Source organism: Cicer arietinum, chromosome 6, assembly GCF_000331145.2.
Source record: "Cicer arietinum cultivar CDC Frontier isolate Library 1 chromosome 6, Cicar.CDCFrontier_v2.0, whole genome shotgun sequence".
In the NCBI taxonomy this organism is placed as follows: Eukaryota; Viridiplantae; Streptophyta; class Magnoliopsida; order Fabales; family Fabaceae; genus Cicer; species Cicer arietinum.
In genome coordinates this window covers 59792883-59813111 of record NC_021165.2, presented here as the reverse complement: position 1 = coordinate 59813111, position 20229 = coordinate 59792883, and the positions used below count along the sequence as shown (strand labels likewise).

Genomic DNA, 20229 nt, shown 5'->3' with positions numbered 1-20229 from the left:
TATTCTGATGTTGTTTGCAATCGATTTTTTCTTTTCATTAGTAGTTATATTTGTTCTGATTTATAATGTGTTGTGACTATACAATTTGTGGACTAGAGTTTCTGATTTGGGAATCTTCACCCAGAATCTGATTATCAAACCCTTGGTTGTCCGAGCACATAGATATTTTACAATTTCATGATAATTAGGGTTTAGTTTTTCGTATTGTGAATCATTTTTTCAATTTTCGTTGATATGATGATAACTTGGTTGGCTTATGATAATAATTAACTTATCTTAGCGTATTTCAGTGAGATTTCTAATCAAGGATCTGAATGTTATACACATTGAGGCCACTGTTTTATTCATTTGTGACATTCATTTGTTTATTGAAAAACTAAAATATTATGTAAGTGAAAACGAAAGATTTTAACATTTAGAAAAATTTCTCTTGTACCCTCCTTATTATACCTATACCCCCAAATTAACAATGAAATGACTATTTTGCCCTCGTATAAATAATAAAACCTCCACAAAATTACCATTTCACATTTTTACATTTTCGGAACTGAGAGTAAGTTTTTTTTTTTCCAAATTTCTGGAGAAGTTGAAAAACAAGTTTTCCGGTACAGAAGTTGTACTCCGGAAACCTTGTTTTAATGTTTTCCGGTACAGAAGCTATTACCGGAAATCTTGTATGAAGTTTTCTGGTACAGAAGAGTGTTCCGGAAAACATTTTTTTAAGTTATCCGGTATAGAAGAGTGTTTCAGAAAACTTGATGGCCAACATTTCCGGTAGTTACCGGAAAACTTGAGCATCAAGTTTTCCGGAAGTTACGTATATATATTTTTTTAATTTAATTAATTATAATTTTATAAGTTATTGTGATTTATTTCTTTTAATATTTTAATTTTTCAGTGAGTGCACGAGGAAGAGACGGCAAAATCATACGAATTACACGGGACACTGAGACTTCTACATCGACTTCGATGAATCCCCCAGAGAGGATTCGACCGACAACTTCAAGGAGAAGAAGACGTATGATTATTGAAGACGACGATGAAGGACATAATGATCAGGGGGAGCCTTCTATAGTGCATGAGGAAGATGTGGTACATGGGCAGATGGATGAACATGAGCATATGGTGCACGAGCAGGTGGATGTACATGAGCAGGAGGAGGCTGCACCTGCTCATGAGGGAGAGCATATGGAGGAGGAACATGATGAAGCTGAGGGACCTGGTGAGTTGACACGGTATCCTGGAGGGCCTTATGATTTGTCTGTCCTTACACGATACCGTTATCATGTTTCAGCTAGACTATGGTTTGGTGAGGTATATTAAATTAATTATTACTTATAATGCATTAAAAAGATTTAAATTAATTAATATTTGTTGTCTAAATTTAATTTTAATGTCATACTTTTTTTTTGTATACAGGAGCGACCATTGCTGAAAATTGTTGCGCATGGGAAGAAAATCCAACAATTTACTCTGCCGGTACTTCCGTGATCCATAGAGAATTGGGTGAATTTGTCAGGTCTGAACCCATTACAACGGGGTAGTTTGAAGATGATCGACAACAACTTGATATATGCGTTTGTTGAAAGATAGCATTCCGAGACATCGTCATTTCACATGCCATTTGGTGAAATGACGATTACTTTGGATGATGTTGCCAATCTTCTCATATTGCCTATTAGGGGTGAGTTCTACAGTCCACCCGATGTAGATATAGTAACGGCATGTAATCTTGCCGTCCATACATTAGGAGTGACCACAGAAGAGATCTGGGAGGAGACCAAAAAGACTAGAGGTGCACACTGTAGACTGGATTGGTTGAAGGAGATCTTCAGAAGGCAATGTGCAGCAGAGAGGTTTGAATGTGCTGCTAGGGCATATCTGTTGAATTTAGTCAGGAGTACTATTTTGTTTGATAAGAGTCATACTCTAGTTGATGCGAAATACCTTCCTTTATTCAGATATTTAGACGGCACAGATAAATATGCATGGGGTACTGCTGCACTAGTGGTGCTTTATGACTACCTCTCAGATGCCTGCTATTATGACATCAAACAGCTAGGTGGATATATGACGCTGCTTCAGGTATCAATTATATTTTAGTATTAATTATTAATTATTTATTTAATTTATTTATGTTGTATTTAATTGTTAGCATTAATTTATTAATTTAACTTATTTATGTTATATTTAATTATTAGTATTAATTATTTAATATTTTTATTTGTAACAGTGTTGGAAATTGTCTCCATAACAAATTTTTTGAAGAATGAGATGACTGAGAGGGTGTTTCTTTGATTGAGAGGCTTGTCTCTTCTTTGATGACTGAGAGGGTTGGGAACCAATATCTTCACAATATGTTGCATTAACATGCTCAAAGTAAGAATGGTCTCGATATACATCATATCCATCCGACTTCATACCCTTACTCTTCTTCACTCTTCCTTTGGTTTTGACTTTTTCAGGTGGTGGACACATTGAACTTGTACTTGGAAAAGCAAGTTCACGCATTTTACTCTTCAACACTCGTTTCCCAATAACATCAAGTGATCGAAAGCGTTTCCATAACGCATTCATCTTAGTAGACATATCCAACTCTGATCCATCTTCTGTGTCTTGAGTGAGTTCACATTCCATGCTTAATTTTCTCCATTGAATAAGCACAGAATCTAGAGGAATTGGTTCACCCATTAATTTATATTGTCTCAATTCACAAGCACAAGGTAGTCAGTATGTCCTTCTGAGAGAACACCCACATATAGATTTGTCAGTACCCACCCACTCAACGTTGTCGTATTCTTCGTAAATACGTCTTTGAGCTTCTGTTGATACAAATGTATTCAATCTCTGATAAAATGGATTTATGTGCTCATGCTCTTCATCATAAAAACTTTTTTGAAACGAGGCACTGATTCTTTTTCTTTGCAACCTTATCATGTTGTTCATAGCCTCCCAACATTTACACAAATCACCCATGTTATTTTCTAACATTAACTTCAGTTTCCAGTGAGCTGACTCAATCCTATAATAAAATTTTACAGATACATTAGAAAATATAATACAATTCAACAATATATAATAAAATTATATTAAATACCTGTTAGTCGTTATGTTCCCCAAATGCATCACTTTATTTGTCCATGCTTCAACAAATCTTTCCTTATGTGGAGTCAACCAAGTTTCTTTGACATAATCAACAAACACTTTAGTATCAAAACATGATTGCTCAAACATATGCAAGCGCATCATATACTCTTTTTCATCACTACAATACATAATGTCTTTCCACATATTCAATATTGACTCTTGTCTATCCTTTAAGAAATATTGCTCCAACATTTTTTTCGATATGAAATCGACAAAGTAAATTAACAGCATGTGGAAACACAATACCAACTACATTTATTAACGCAAGATCTCTGTCTGTCACAATTACTTGAGGGAATTTATTTTGTGTAACAAACAAATCTTTTAGTCTCTCTAATGCCCAACAAAAGTTTTCTTCTCGCTCACATTCCAAATAAGCAAATCCAACTACAAATGTCTTCTATGTTGATGTCATACCAACAATTTCAAGTAATGACATTCTGTATTTATTGGTTTTGTAGGTATTGTCCATAATCAACACAATCGGAAACAAATTCAACAACTTCACTGAATCTGGATGCGCCCAAAAAATATCTCTCATAACATCAGAGTCTTCACGTTTTCTATTCCAGCACACATATTTTGCATCTTCAATTAACTTGATTAAATGTTGCATATCTGTTCTATTACCTTTCACGTGAAATCGAATGATACTTCTCTGTTTATATATTTGTGAGATCTTAGTAACATAACTCTTATCTCAGTCTTGCAATGAGAGTAATATGTGTCTTAGTGCAACATTATATTTTGTTAATTCATGAACATTCTTTCTTTCTTCTTCATCTAAGCGTCCAACATATGCATGCCCCTCCAAAGTATCAGGCAATTCATGGTTGTGAATTCCATAAATTACTTTAACTATCCATCCTGAACCATCTTTTAATGGTTTTGATCTAAGCTTGAAAGGACAATCACATTTTTTTGTTGAACTTCGAATAGAACTAGCAGCACACTTGTATTTTCCCCCTTTGTCACAACCTAATATTAATTTATTTCTCTGTCCTTTCTCACCCGTCTCTATATCTGATCTTTTGATAATAACAGTAACTTTATTTTTTATACCAATTTCTTTTGTCCATTTCACAACAGTATCCCTTGAATCAAATATCTAAAATAAAATAATTATAATTAATCACAAAAATATATATTTATAATGTTAATATTAAATATATTTATTCATACCTGATCTGTGTCAAAAATATTTGTTGTATCGACGCATGTTTTGTCCATTAATAGTAGTGGATTATCCATATCTGTTAACATTTAAAAAAAATTAAAAAAACTTAAAAAAAATTAAAAAAAATTGGTCTGTACCGGAAAACTTAGAAATTAAGTTTTCCGAAATCTACTATTGTACCAGAATACTTGTCAATTAAGTTTTCCGGTACACAACTTTTCCCTTCTGTACCAGAAAACTAGGTTTTAACATTTCCGGAAGTTTACTCTATACCGGAAATCTTGTTACAAGTATTCCGGAAGTTACCGGAAAACTGGAGCCTACAAGAAATCTTTTTTAAGGCAGGGTGAATGACAAAATGGTGAAAAAAAAATTTACCTTTACTTTCTTTGAACTAGTAAAAAAAAATTGAGGGTAGTTTTGGCATTTTCGAATTTTTTTGGGGTACAAGGCAAAATGTGGGAGTACAGGGGAGATTTTTCTAACATTTATATGGAAGTAAAAACTTGTTTCATAACATTTGTGGAGTATAATATGATGGGCAACGGGATTCAGTTTTAGATAAATGACAATAGTAATATGGGCCTTGGATTAGAAGCATAAGCTCCAGCCCACACCAAACTACGGAAACCTTGTTGTTCCGCCCACTCTTCATAAACCCTAATTTCGACACCTCGCTGCCTATAAATCCTAACCTATTGCCACAATCTTCAAACATCAACGTCTCCTTCGTCATCATCGTCCACAGGTACAATCAACCGGTAGAGTTATCTTGTTCTTAATTAATAAGAATTTATCCTGTTTCAAATCGATTTTTCTTTTAATTATTTTGTTTGTTCTGTTTTGTAATGTGCGGTGACGATACAAATTGTGGACTAGAGTTTCTGATCTGGGAATCTTCACCCAAAATCTGATTATCAAACCCTTGGCTGTCCGAGCACATATAAATTTTACAATTTCATGATAATTAGGGTTTAGTTTTTCGCATTGTGAATCTTTTTTTCAATCTTCGTTGATATGATAACTTGGTTGGCTTATGATGATAATTAACTTATCTTAGCGGATTTCAGTGAGATTTCTAATCAAGGATCTGATTGTTACACACACTGAGGCCCCTGTTTTATTTTTTAAATTCAATATTCTTTTTTCAAATATCATTTTATTGTTTGTTATATCATAGTTTTGTTATTTGAATTGTTATGAATGTGTTATAATAGTTGGAACATTTTATGATCAAATTTGTGCAATGATGAGATGAAAACACCTAATAGTGTTTTGGGCAGTGGACGTAACCTACAAGTTGCGCCGTGAGCCTATTTAATAACGACTTCTCCTTCCACTGAGCACTTTTTAATGTCTAATGTGTTTTTTTGTTAAATTTAATTATTTGATTATTAATGTTTATAATGTTTTGCGTCCATTACCAATTCTAAAGGATTAATTGTTCCTTTTGGTGTAATGGCTCGGATGCCAAATCAATTATGTGGTGATCCTGATTGATGGATTATTTTCAATACCATTTGGTCTTGGAAACGCCTCATACATGTTTTTTTATGTTTTTTTGCAATTATAATAAATGTTTGCGAAATGTATTTATTATTACTAACAATTAAAAATTTATCTGTGAAATTGTGAAAAATTCTAAACACACGGATTCATGTTTTTAACATTGATTATACTGTTTCCCAAAGTAGGATTAGGAGTTAAACATTTTTGCTGCATGTTTGATTTTTTGCACCTATTTGTTTTGGAAATACTTGTAATTCTGTCTATAGTACGAGTAGATTTACTCAATATTGATAATGTATGCGCATGATAAACTTATAAATAACTAAGATAAGTAGTTACAATTAAAAAAGGTTAAATAACTGACTAATAAATATTCGACAAAATTTTAACTGTGTAAAATAAATAAAAACGAATTAAAACAGCATAAATAACCAAAAGGAAGTCTATGTCAAGAAACAGAGAACTGCTCACATTTACAATATACTAACGGATGAAAAAAAAGTAAAAATTAACGGAAAGGAAGCCAATGCCAAGAAATAAAATTCAAATTAAAAATAGTGTTTTTATAAGAATCAAAAAATATAAATTGTAAATTTTACAATCCATCTACAATCAACCAAGGAAGAAAAGAATGGATGTGAAATTTAAAGAGAGAAGTTGAAAGCCTCTATTGAGAGTCCATAGTCACACTGATAATCAACATATTAAAACATAGAACAACAGTATATAATTAAATACTGTCACACCATTGATAAGGTGCAGAATATTTAGCTTACCAAATTCTTCATTCCAAGGATTCTTATCAATATTTGGTGGTAGAATTAATTACTATCTAAATAATTACACATTAGTCAACACCAAATCACATATAAAAGACGGCTCTTTCAATAGCAACAACACCAAATTACTCATACAACAACAAAAATGAGATGAAATCAATGAACCGACCTTGAAGGAAGCAACCGATGAAATTTGAAGCAAAACTAAAATCAAAGAATAAAAATCAATTAATTCAATACATTTTCGATCGTATTTGTGATAGTTTTGTTTATTTTGTAGGTGTGATTTCCCAAATTTATTTAAGTTTAATTGAAATTTTGAACTCATTGTGATTTCTAAAAAAAGATTAGGTTTAATTGTAATTTTGAACTCTCTAATAATTAAATTGTGAGATCTTAATTTTAGTTTAAAATGAGCGATTTTGATATGGCATGATATCTGAACTCTTTAATAACTTGGCATGAGATGATAGAAATTATATTAGCTAAATTTTTACAAAAAAAATAACTATTTTTAATTAAATAAAACAAAAAGAATTATATTTACTTAATCAAAAAAATTAAAATTTTTAATTTCAATCTTCTATTATCTTTATGTTTTGAAATTTTTACAAATCCTCCGACTACTTAAGTTATCAAATCATTGTTATTCACTAAACTTTTATTTTCAACTCCATTTGAGCAAAAAGACAACTTCAAAGTTCTGGGAAAAAGAAATTAAAGGGAAATGCAAAAAGATTCAGACGTAGGTACTTTGAAACCAATAGAAAACACAACAGCTTGAGAAAAAAATTTCAAAGGAGTTCAAGTGTTGAGGATGATAAAACAACATAAGAGATAGAGATAATCACATAGGTGATATAACACATATTCTTTATTTTATTTTTTAATTAAAATAAAAAAATCTCAATTATGGCATGTCATGTCATTAGTGTTAGAAACCAAGAACGTTATTGGTTTAAGTGTTAGAAAACAAAAATGTTCTTCGTATTGAAAGTTTTGTAATTCAAATTTAAGATTGATTGTATGTAATCACAAACTAATTAACCACTTGTTTAGTTAGTTAGAAAGAATGTGATAAAAGCTATGGATAAATAACATAACCATTTCATTAAAATAACAACACATTCACATCAATTCATTCCTTTTTTTGGTTTGCTTCCATTGCAAGAAATAATTTAAACACTAACAATTGGTATCTAGAGCAAGGTCTCGATCCCCCGAGTGATAAATATGAGTGAAGTGTGAGGATCAAACACGAGTGAAGTGAGAATGGGTTCAAGTGCAAACAATGGAAATTTTCCAACCCACATGCTACATTTTGATGGAAATGATTGGGATAGATGAAGAGTGAAAATTCGAGCATTGTTTGGGTTTCAAGAAGTGTTGAAAATCATAGAAAAATGTTTTGAAGATCTGGGAGCCAACCCAACAGAGGAACAGTGGTCGAATTTTAAAGAAAATAAGAAGAAAGATTGCAAGGCCACCTTCGTTCTTCATCAATGCCTTGACACAACCAACTTTGACAAAAAACTTGATGCAAGAAGTGCAAAAGAAGCATGAGACATTTTAGAGAAGTGTTATTCTAGAGGAACCAAAGTCAAGAAAGTGAAGTTGCATATCTTATAGAAACAGTTCGAATTGCTGTAGATGGAGGAGCAAGAGAAAATGTTAGACCTGATTTCAAGATTGAGGAGTATCACAAATCGATGGAAAGTTGTGGTGAAAAGCTTACTGAACAAAAACTATGTGAAAATATATTGAGATCTTTGCATCCCAGGTTCGATTATGTTGTGTGTGCAATTGAGGAATCTAAATACATTTCCACATTGAGTCTTGAAGAGTTGTAGGGAATTTTAGAAGCTAGAGAGCTGAGAATGGATGAAGGGAGTTGGAGTAATTCTGGGAATTAGGCACTAGTAGCGTATCTCAACAAGAAAGAAGACCATAAAATGAAATGGAAGAAGAATAAATTCAAAAAACCTGAAGATAAATCTAAGTCCTCATCAAAAGGAGGAATCACAAGTGGTAAATTAAAAGGGAGATCAAAGGACTTTGACAAGAAGAAAGTGTAGTGCTACAATTTTGAGAAGTTTGAACACTTTGCTGATGAATGTTGGTTTGGCAAAATAACACAAAAGAAGAAAGATGAGGATGAAGCATGCGCAGCTCAAGAAGATTTAGTGTAACACCCCAAAATTTTCATATATATTATATATGTATCTTTTTAGTAATTGCTATTATTAAATTAATAATTATTCTATGTGTAAATAAATTAAATTAAATTTTATCACACTCTATTCTACCTAAATAATTATAATCTTCATTTTTACTTAATTGTTTTGACGTGACAATTACATGGGGACTATTTATGATGTCATTATTTCATAAATGAACATTTTTTTATTTGATTAGTTTCGATAATCATGAAATTGATGTGTTAGATATGTTTGTTTTATTTTGTTATGTGTGAGTGGTATTCTTGTCTTGCTTGATTTATTTTAGTTGATAAAATATTAGTTGAATTATTTAATTAAATTAGAATTTATATAAGTTATATTGTTTGTTAGTTTTATTTGTGACCAGATAAGTATTCATTTTAGGAGATATTATAGAGTTAGTGAAACCAACCTTTATGTATAAGTGTTTTGAAAATATTTTTGGTCCATCCTATAAAAACAAAAATTAGTGACTTGACTCATTCTTTTACTCTCCTTTATGACAAGATTTTATGACAATTCATGGTGTTTCTTGGCATAATGTGCATTAATTCATTTTAAACACCTTTAATTTATTTTTTAAAGGAAGATTATAAATTTAATTATAAGTTTTTTTTGTGCAATTAAGAGAGGACACAAAAAGACTATTGTCCTTTTTGTATCTCATGCATTCATCTCTTTTAAACTAAAATTATAATTTTATTATAATTGTCTACAAAAATAATTCTATGAAATTTTTGGTTTCGTAACTATTAGATAAAAAAATTAAAAGGGTGATGTGACAATCTCTAATTTATTTATTTAATTAAAATTAGTGTGTGACACCCTTCAATATTTGGTGAACTCTATTAGTTAATTCAAATTAACTCATACATATAAATTTCAATTGGCTTTGTAACAACCTAATAAAATTAAAGAAATAGTAATTATTGGTAGTATAATGTTGGAATTAAGTGCACTTCAATTTTAGACAAGAAATCAATGGTAATAGTGCAATGTAAATAGCTTATATGTTCATACGTTTCTATTAGGCATCTTGTTGTCACACATATTTGTCATTCTTACACTCTCAAAATAATTTTCTGAGTCGTAAATTCTAATATCTATCGGTGTTGAATTCATTACTGCCTCGTGAGCTATTTCTCGTGCAAATTTAGAGGTGTTAAGAAAGAAAGCGCCTAAGGTAAGGGCTTTTCCCCATGCAATGTTAGGCTAGATATTAAATTAATAGTTTGTAAGATATTGATATAAAACTTGTTGTCTTAAAAGAAAAATATTGATTTTTAATTGCCTTAAAGAATTTAACTATAATATTTTATTTTTATGAGTAATATGTTTGCTTTGATAAACTTAATTATAAATTTTGATTTTTATTATTATAACATGAGTAATATGTTTGATGTCATATATATGATTTTTATTATGATCTCATGAGTAATATTTTTTTAGGATGTCTTTAATTTAAAGTTTCGATTTTTGTGCTATTTTATTTCAAAATTTTGATTTTTAAGAAATCTATACGAGTCTTGGGGGAATTGGTGTAAAGTTTTAATTTTAATTATGATAACGTGATTAAGTTGATTTTTGTGATGTGTTTAGCGGCAAACCTTGATTTGTGTTTTAAATAATATTATTTTTGTGGTTGCCTAAGTGGCTTGTGATTTGTGTTTTGAATATTTTATCTATGTGGTTGTTTAAGTGATTTGGTTGGTGGTTTGTATTTTAAATATTTTTATCTTTGTGGTTGCCAAAGTGGTTGGTGATTTGCATTTTAAATATTGTTATCTTTGTGGTTGCCTAAGTGGCTAGTGATATGTATTCTAAATATTATCTTTGTGGTTGCCTAAGTGGCTAGTGATTTGTGTTTTAAATATCGTTATCTTTGTGGTTGCCTAAGTGGCTGGTGAATTGGATTTTAAATATTGTTATCTTTGTGGTTTCCTAAGTGGCTTGTGATTTATGTGATTATCTAATTGAGTGGTGATATGTATCTTTGAGCTTCATTATCATTTCATGACATATCATATGCATCTTTGTGGACGCCTGTGTGGCTGGTTTAATTTTCCCCATTGGTATGGGTGACTTCTGTGTGGACGCCTGTGTGGCTGGTTATATCCGGATCATATATGTTTAGGAGCATGCATGACTTGCATACATTTTTATGTTATTTTATTTTGATCTAATTATTTGCTATACGATTGCTACTTGATTTATTTAGATACATTCTATGACTTTTGATACATCTTTAAGAACTATTAGAAGCTCAATTGATGAAAATTGGCTTTGGCATTCAAGATTTGGCCATATCAACTTTAGAAGCTTGGAGTCAAGAAGATGGTGAGTGGAATTCCTATGATTGATGTCCTTGAGAAAGTGTGTGAAGAATGTATGGCAGGTAAACAATCAAGGAATTTCTTTCAATCACAAGTGCAAGCAAGAGTGGAGAACGTTGTTGAGGTGGTTCATAGTGACATATTTGGACCATTTGAGGTGCCATCATTAGGAGGTAATAAGTATTTCATAACTTTTGTTGATGAATTCAGTAGAATGTTGTGGATTTATTTGATAAAAACCAAAGATGAAGCATTGGAGACATTCAAAAACTTCAAGGTTAAAGTGGAGAAACAAAGTGGATAATTTGTCAAGGTGTTAAGGACATATGAAATAGGAGAATATACTTCACATGAGTTCAAGGAATTTTGTGTTAAGAGTGGAATTAAACATAAGGTAACAACTCCTTACACATAAGTTTTGGGGAGAGGCTGCATCAATTGTTGCCTATATTCTTAATAAATGTCCAACAAAGAAACTTTGAGAGAAGGTACCAGATGAGATTTGGAGTGGAAGGAAGCCAACAATAGGACATTTGAGAATATTTGGTGCTCTTTGTTTTAAACATGTACCAAACCAGAAAAGAAGAAAGTTACAGGACAAGAGTGAAACAACGATCTTGGTTGGATATCATCCAACAAGGGCTTACAAATCGTATTATCCTATCAGAGGCAAGGTGGTGATCAGCAAATATGTCAAGATCATTGAACATGAGAGCTAGGACTGGAAACAAAAGTAGATTACCAGCAACCAACACTGGGATTGGGAGCAAGCAACACAAGCCAACCTTCACAGATTCCTTTACAAGTACATAATGAGCAGCATATTAGTGGAAACAGAGGTGAAGAAAGAATTAAATCAAGTAGATCTCAAAGAACAAGAAAGCCACCAACACATTTACAAGAATTTGAAGTGTACAATGATAGTGAAGTTGACAATAGTAGAGATGTAATGCATTTTGCCTTATTTTCAAATACAGAACCAATGAATATTGAAGAAGCCTTGAAGAAATGACACTGAAAGAAAACAATGATGGAAGAGGTTAATGCAATTGAGAGGAATTAAACATGGTACTTGACATATTTTCCTCCAAAACAAAAGCAGATTAGAGTAAAATGGGTCTACAAATTAAAGTTGAATCCAGGTGGCACAATTGCTAAGTACAAAGCTAGATTGATTGCCAAATGATTCCTATAAAAGGCTGGTGTAGACTATTCTGAAGTGTTTGCTCTAATGGTCGGAATTGAGACAATCAAGCTTGTGATAGCACTAACCTGTGCTAGGGGTTGGTTGATGTGCGAGCTTAATGTCAAATCTGCATTTCTGAATGGAGGATGGAAGAAAAGGTGTATGTCTCTCAACCACCTAGATTTGTGATTGAGGGAAAGGAGGATAAAGTGCTCAGATTGAGGAAAGCCTCTGTATGGTTTGAAGTAAGCACCAATAGCTTGAAACAAAAAAATTGATTCATTTCTAATTGGCATAGGATTCATCAAATGCACAGTGGAGTATGGAGTTTATGTGAAGCATTCCACATTGAATGGAGAGCCTGCAATGATCATGATGTGCCTATATGTTGATGACTTATTGGCAACTGGCAACAGCAGCAAGGCAATTGCAGAATTCAAAGATATCATGAAAGATAAGTTTGAAATGACAAACATGGGCAAACTAAGCTACTTTATGGGCATGGATTTTACTGAGATTGAAGAAGGATTTATGATGCACCAGAAGAAATATGATGGAGTGATCTTGAGAAGATTTAATATGGCTAGTTGCAAACCTGCTGTCACAGCCATTGAAGTGAAGGGAAAGCTGGAAATAGAAAGTGATGAAGAGCTAGTTGATTCAACTATTTTCAAGTAGATTGTGGGTTCCCTAAGATACTTGTGTAGTACAAGACCTAATATTTGCTATAGTGTAGGCTGGTAAGCAGATTCATGGAAAAACTCAAACATTCTCATTGGCTTGCAGTTAAGAGAATCACGAGATATGTTAAAGGCACAATAGAGCATGAAATTTTGTTTGCAAAATATTTAAAGCAAGAAAATGGAGACTTGGTTGGGTACTCAGATTCAGATTAGGTGGAGATAAGAATAATAGAAGGAGCACTTCAGGCTATGTGTTAAATTTCATGAAATCTTCAATAGCATGGAGCTCAAAGAAGCAGTCAGTGTCATCATTTTCTTCATATGAGGCTGAATATATTGCTAGCAGCTATGCAGCTTGTCAAGCATTATGGTTGGAATATTGACAGTAGAATTGAAGCTGGATGTATTCAAGCCAATTCCATTGGTGATTGACAAATATTTCAGCAATAAATCTAGTAAAGAACCCTGTGTCTCATGGAAGAAGCAAACATATTGAGACAAGGTTTCATTTGACACGAGATCAAGTTGGAAGAAACAAGTTGAAGTTCATTTATTGTCAAGCTGAAGTTTAGCTAGCTGATATCATGACCAAGACCTTAAGGACAAGTAGATTTGAAGAGTTAAGAAGATTGCTAAGTGTAAAATCACTTAGAAACTTGAATTAAGGGAAAATGTTGGAAACCAAGAATGTTCTTGGTTTAAGTGTTAGGAAACGCATACTGTTCTTGGTATTAAAAGTTTTGTAATTCAAGTTTAAGATTGATTGTATGTAATCACTAAGTAATTAACCACTTGTTTAGTCAGTTAGGTAGAAGTTAGTTAGAAATAATGTGACAAAAGCTATGTATAAATAGCATAACCATTTCAATAAAATAACAACACATTCACATCAACTCATTCCTTTTTCTGGTTTACTTTCATTGCAAGAAATAGCTTAAACACTAACAATTGGTATCCAGAGCAAGGTCTCGATCCCAGAGTGATAAACACGAGTGAAGTGTGAGGATCAAACACGAGTAAATTGAGAATGAGTTCAAGTGCGACCAATGTAAACTTTCCAACCCACATGCCACATTTTGATGGAAATGATTGAGACATATGGAGAGTGCAGATTCAAGCAATGTTTGGGTTTCAAGAAGTGTTGGAAATCATAGAAAAATGTTTTGAAGATATGAGAATCAACCCAACATAGCAGAGGTCGAATTTTAAAGATAAAAAAAAAAAAATACTACTAGACCACCTTCATTCTTCATCAATATCATATAATAGTGACCCTATATGTAAAAATAAACATATATATTAATATTTTTAATTAGTAAGTATATATTAATATATCAGACAACTCAGTTGATGAGTTGAGAGATATAATATATATATATATATATATATATATATATATAATTATTAAGAGAATATTAAAAGAAAGGGAAATTACTTTCGGCGAAAAAATTGTATTAGTGGTAAATTTGCATGTTGGCTTGTCGATGATTCATGAAAGCATACACTTTTAATAATTTGTTATTTTTGCTTAATCCCGCAAGTAGTCCTTCCATTTTGTTTTTCCCTAGTTTTGGTCCCTTAAGAGAATTTTAGTCCAAAACTTGACGAAATTTTATTTTTTTTAAAGCCGTACTACACCATTTATGGTCATATATTTGAGGTACAATTGTTGCAAATGAGATCTTGAGGCATTGTGTGACTTAAATAAATGCAAAAAAAATGAAATTTCATCAAGTTTTGGACCAAAATTCTGCTTGGGAGACCAAAATTGGGGAGAAACAAAATGGGGGGACTACTTTCGCGATTCAGTTAAAATAAGGGGACCAAAACTGCAATTAAGCTTAAAATTTATTATTCTCTTAATATTTTTTTTATTTTTCTAAGAACCCTAGGTTTTTTTTTATAATAATTGACGTTCTTTAGTTTTTCTCACATATTAATACAAACAATAAATTTTCTAATAAAAACAATATAAACAATAAATTTTATTTATTTTGATACCATTATTTATCTCTTATAAGATTAGTATAACTTTTAAGAGTGATTGTTTTTTATTGTATTTTAAGAGTTGTATTTAATATATGAAGAAGAATGGGGACAAAATTATCATGATAGATATTAAATTAATATAATTGTAATAATCTTTAACATATATAAGAAGAACGAATAAATTATAAGTAACAAGAAATGTTCAAAATTGATTTATCTACATTCAAAAGTGATATTTTTTAATTTAAATATATTAATAAATTAAATTTTTTTATGCTTTCTTTAATTAAAATTTATACTCTATGTTATTTTTTTTTTCAGAAGAAATAGTAAACTCTATCATAATTAATTTACACAACTATGAAGTCTTGAGTTCGAATTTAATACTCGAAACAAGAAGTCAAATCTAGTATTTGTATTTGTAGGTTGAACTAGAATTTAAAGACACACCATATATTCTTATTATAAGTCTGTTTTTTATTTTATATTTTCCTCTTAATAAATTTTATTATCAAAATTTCATATACATGATTCATTTACGAAAATATTCTTATTTAGTTCATAAACAAAAAACATAATTCTTTTGAAAAAGAAAAAAAGGAAAACATAATTGATAACAAATGTGATGGAAGGAGTAACACTTAAACTTCTAAATATAAATAAAAAAATTAATTTTAAAATTAAATTTACAATCACGAATATCCAAGTTTGATGTGCCATGTGAAAAATCTCATATCTGTATACAATTTAATATGTAATACAATTATCACATAATCTAAAATCGAATAAAAGATGAAATTATGAATAAATAAAACTACAAATATATTTAACAAAATACCGTTGAATGCAATTATATATTAAATTATATCTTAAAAACAAGTATTTTTTTATGAATGTGGAGTGTGGTGTAAATTTTTTATATCCCCGATGTTCAGCCCACTCATGGTAAACCATAATTTGGTTATCGCCTTTCACTTCAATGCCTATAAATTTGTTCTTATCGCCTCAATTTTCAATCAGCGACATCTCCTTCATCCAATACTCTTTTCTATCTCTTCATTGGTTTGGATTTTCTGTTTTGGAATTTGAATTTTCGGTATTTTGATGTTGTTCGCAATCGATTTTTTCTTTTCATTGGTGCTGTGATGATACAATTTGTGGACTAGAGTTTATGATCCGGGAATCTTAACCTAGAATCTGATTATCAAACCCTTGGTTGTCCGAGCACATAGATATTTTACAATTTCATGAAAATTAGGGTTTAGTTTTTGGTATTGTGAATCCTTTTTTCAATTTACCTTGATATGATAACTTAGTTGGCTTTTTTTTTTTTTTTTTTTTTTTTTTTTTTTTTTTTTTTTTTTTTTTTTGCCTTTTTTTTTTTTTTTTTTTTTTTTTAATTTCAATAATCTTTTTTCAATTATCATTTTATTGTTTGTTATATCATATCTTTGTTATTTGAATTTGTATTTTTATGAATGTGCTATAATAGTTGAAAACATCTGCTGTTTTGGTGCAATGATGAGATGAAAAATCCTAATAGTGTTTTGGGCAGTGGACGTAACCTACAAGTTGCGCCGTGAGCCTATTTAACAATGACTTCTCCTTCCACTGAGCACTTTTTAATGTCTGTTGTGTACTTTGGTTCAGTATAAACTATTTAATATTGTAATATGTTTTGCGTCCATTACCAATTCTGAAGGATTAATTGTTCCTTTTGGTGTAATGGCTCGGACGCTAAATCAATTATGTGGTGATACTGATTTATGGATTTTCTTCAATACCATTTGGTCTTGGAAATGCCTCATACATGTCTTTTTATGTCTTTTCTGTTTATCAATTATAATAAATATTTGCATAATGGATTTACTATTATAAATAAAAATTAATAAATTTATATGTGAAATTGTTCTAAATTATGAAATTTCACTCGGATTCATGCTTTTTAACATTGATTATACTATTTTGTAAAAAAGGATTAGGAATAACACATTTTTGCTGCATGTTTGATGTTTTGCAGGTATTTATTTTTTGGAAATGTTTGTGATTCAAATAACTGCTCACATTTACAATATACTAACCGATGAAAAAAATAAAATTAAACCAAAAGGAAGCCAATGCCAAGAAATAAAGCATAAAATGTAAATGAATAATACTTTCTACAATCAATCTCCAATCAACCAAGGAAGAAAAGAATGGATGTGAAATTTAAAGAGAGAAGTTGAAAGCATCTATTAAGAGTCATACATTGTTTTTGTGCAAGCTTTTTTTATGGAAACAGGATTGTGATTATGTTGTATATTTGTGGTAGAAGCTTGAATAAATTTAAATTTCATTAATTCTAATGTATTATTTGAGAAGGTCCTATAGTCACACTGATAATCACCATTATATATTCAACATATTTAAACCTTCATATTATAGAACAACAATATAAAATTAAATATTGTCACACCATCGATAATAGCACATGGAAACCTTTGTTATTTGAAGATTATGCAAGAAAGAAGGTCAAATATCACACCGTCGATAATAGCACAAAGATTACTATCTAAATAGTTACACTTTAGTCAACACCAAATCACATATAAAAGACGACTCTTTCAACAGCAACAACACCAAATTACATAAGTCAAAACTCATACAACAACAACAAAAGTGAGATGAAATCAATGAACCGACCTTGAAGGAAGCAACCGATGAAACTCGAAGCAAAACTAAAAATCAAAGAAGAATTTCATCCGGAAAATATAGATGAAACAATTCCAAAGAATAAAAATCAATTAATTCAATACATTTTCGATCGTATTTTACAAATATCAAACACAATTATTGCAAAGAAGTCAAAAAAATAAGATAAAAATCACTGATTACATTTTCTCTTTAAAATCTTTTGAGATCTCACTGAGAGTTTTGTTTATTTTGTAGGTGTGATTTCCCCAAAGAAATTAGATTTAATTATAATTTTGAACCTCTTAATTTATAATTTCCCAAATTATTTTAGGTTTAATTATAATTTTAAACTCTCTAATTTTTAGATTATGCGATTTTGGTCTTAGTTTAAAACGAACAATTTTGATTCTTTTGTATTTATCTCCTTTTTATTATGCAATCTCCCACTATTTTTTCTTTCTTTCAGTTTTTTGGTGATATAGGAGGCTACATGAACTTTTTAATAATTGCGCATGAGATGATAAAAATTATATTAGTTAGATTTTTACAAAAGATTAATTATTTTAAATTAAATAAAACCAAAAAAAATTATATTTACTTAATTACAAAAATTAAAATTAAAATTTCTAATTTCAATCTTATATTTTCTTTCTGTTTTGAAATTTTTACAAATTCTTCAACTACTAAAGTTACCATATCAGTGTCATTCACTAAACTTTCATTTTCAACTCCATTCGAGCAAAAAGACAACTTCAAAGCTCTGCGAGAAGGAGATTCAAGGGAAATGCAAAAAGATTCTGACGTAGGTACTTAGAAATCAATAGAAACCACAACGATGATAAAACGACAGAAGAAATAGAGATAATCACATAAGTGATATATCATAGATTCTTTATTTTATTTTTTAATTAAAATAACAAAATTTTCATTATGTCATGTGATTAGAAAGTCAACATGTCATGCTACATCGCTAAAAATATTGAGAAAAAGAACGACGTACTATAAAATCAAAAAATAGTAAATGTGAAGATAGAAAATAACTCGATTTAAACTAAAAAGACTAAAATCGCACAATTGAGAAATTAGAAGAGATAAAAGTGTGCTTTTAAGTTTTTTATTATTATGAGGCGTGTATGGGTGTAGTTCACTTTGTACTCCAAATGTTTCAAAATTGTATGCTATTATTATTTTTTTTAAATCAATAAAGTGATAGATAATAGATATATAAATATTAATGTAATCCAAAAAGACAAGTTTAGTAAAAACAATCAACCTCCCCCTTCTGTTATCAATTACACTGTACGTAGCTGAGATGCAATTTGGGGCTTCGGAGACTATGAGTCACACAAATGTATGTGGTGATGATGTACGCCAAATCCATGATACAAGATGAGTGTGAATCAGGATGTGATGGTTTGTATGTTTTAATCGGGTGTTTATTTGTACTATTGTGTGAATTGGTACAAGAAAGTGAGATTTGTGCTGATGTGAATTTGCTGCATATTGTTAGCATATTGTGTTAACATTATGTTATCAATAAATTTGTCTTTCTAAAAAAAGTATATATACTCTATTAGCATAAATGTATATTAATATATATAAATCATATAATAGTAACCCTGTAGGAAAAAGTAAACATAAATATATTATTATTTTTAATTAGTAAGTATGTATTAATATATCAGATAATGAGTTGAGAGACATCGCAGAAAATATTTAAGGTTCAAATTCGAAAATATAATCATATAATTTATTATCCACTTGATTCTTTTATTTTTCTAAGAACTCTAAGTTCTTTCTTAATAATTGTTGTTTTTTAGTTTTTTTTCACATATTAATACAAACAATAAATTTTCTAGTAAAACAAATACAAACAATAAATTTGGTTAATTTTGATATCATTATTTATCTCTTATAAGATAAATATGACTCTGAGAATGATTTTTTTTATTGTATTTTAAGAGTCGTGTTTAATACATAAAGAATGGAGGCAAAATTATCATGATAGATATTAAATTAATATAGTTGTAAAAAATAATCTTTAACATATATAAGAAAGTTTAATAAAAATAAAACATATATAAGAAGAATGGATGAATTAGAAGTAATAAGAATCCTACAAAATTGATTTATCTAACATTTCAAATTGATATTTTTTAATTTAAACATAAATTAATTTTTCTTTTTTTATACTTTCTTTAATTAAAAATTGTTGGATTTTGAATTTCAAAAACTATTTAAAATTCACAATTTATGCCACCGAAGATATTACTAGGTTGAGTCGCGAACTAGGTCGCTCTCTTTAAGACGTTTCGCGGCACTGCCCAAATTGTGCAAGGCAGACTATCAACCACGAAGTCTCCAGGATAAAGCAGCCCAGATTCACTGTATTGGAGTTCCACTGCACCGTAGAAAACCGTTCTAGAATTACACCCTCAATATGGCAGTTAAAGCCACTCTCAATATGACAGTTAAAGTCACTCTCAATATGGTACTATGACCATTCATAACTACGGTATAATAACCGCTCAAAA

General features: G+C 30.3%; 9 non-coding genes across 9 annotated transcripts; all 9 read left to right on the top strand.

The window, feature by feature from the left end:
- The first annotated feature begins 63 nt into the window (after positions 1 to 63).
- Positions 64 to 162, top strand: LOC113784191 (small nucleolar RNA Z157/R69/R10). The gene has a single exon (XR_003470207.1). It is a non-coding gene; the product is annotated as a small nucleolar RNA Z157/R69/R10 (small nucleolar RNA).
- Positions 163 to 250: 88 nt separating this feature from the next.
- LOC113784203 (small nucleolar RNA R11/Z151) lies at positions 251 to 335 on the top strand. Its single transcript, XR_003470219.1, has one exon. It is a non-coding gene; the product is annotated as a small nucleolar RNA R11/Z151 (small nucleolar RNA).
- Positions 336 to 5170: 4835 nt separating this feature from the next.
- LOC113784211 (small nucleolar RNA Z157/R69/R10) lies at positions 5171 to 5269 on the top strand. The gene has a single exon (XR_003470227.1). It is a non-coding gene; the product is annotated as a small nucleolar RNA Z157/R69/R10 (small nucleolar RNA).
- Positions 5270 to 5354: 85 nt separating this feature from the next.
- LOC113784202 (small nucleolar RNA R11/Z151) lies at positions 5355 to 5439 on the top strand. The gene has a single exon (XR_003470218.1). It is a non-coding gene; the product is annotated as a small nucleolar RNA R11/Z151 (small nucleolar RNA).
- A 125-nt stretch (positions 5440 to 5564) lies between these two features.
- On the top strand, positions 5565 to 5672 carry LOC113784204 (small nucleolar RNA Z152/R70/R12). The gene has a single exon (XR_003470220.1). It is a non-coding gene; the product is annotated as a small nucleolar RNA Z152/R70/R12 (small nucleolar RNA).
- A 74-nt stretch (positions 5673 to 5746) lies between these two features.
- On the top strand, positions 5747 to 5871 carry LOC113784213 (small nucleolar RNA snoR80). The gene has a single exon (XR_003470229.1). It is a non-coding gene; the product is annotated as a small nucleolar RNA snoR80 (small nucleolar RNA).
- A 10284-nt stretch (positions 5872 to 16155) lies between these two features.
- On the top strand, positions 16156 to 16254 carry LOC113784194 (small nucleolar RNA Z157/R69/R10). Its single transcript, XR_003470210.1, has one exon. It is a non-coding gene; the product is annotated as a small nucleolar RNA Z157/R69/R10 (small nucleolar RNA).
- A 280-nt stretch (positions 16255 to 16534) lies between these two features.
- Positions 16535 to 16642, top strand: LOC113784206 (small nucleolar RNA Z152/R70/R12). Its single transcript, XR_003470222.1, has one exon. It is a non-coding gene; the product is annotated as a small nucleolar RNA Z152/R70/R12 (small nucleolar RNA).
- A 69-nt stretch (positions 16643 to 16711) lies between these two features.
- On the top strand, positions 16712 to 16836 carry LOC113784214 (small nucleolar RNA snoR80). Its single transcript, XR_003470230.1, has one exon. It is a non-coding gene; the product is annotated as a small nucleolar RNA snoR80 (small nucleolar RNA).
- The last annotated feature ends 3393 nt before the right edge of the window (positions 16837 to 20229 follow it).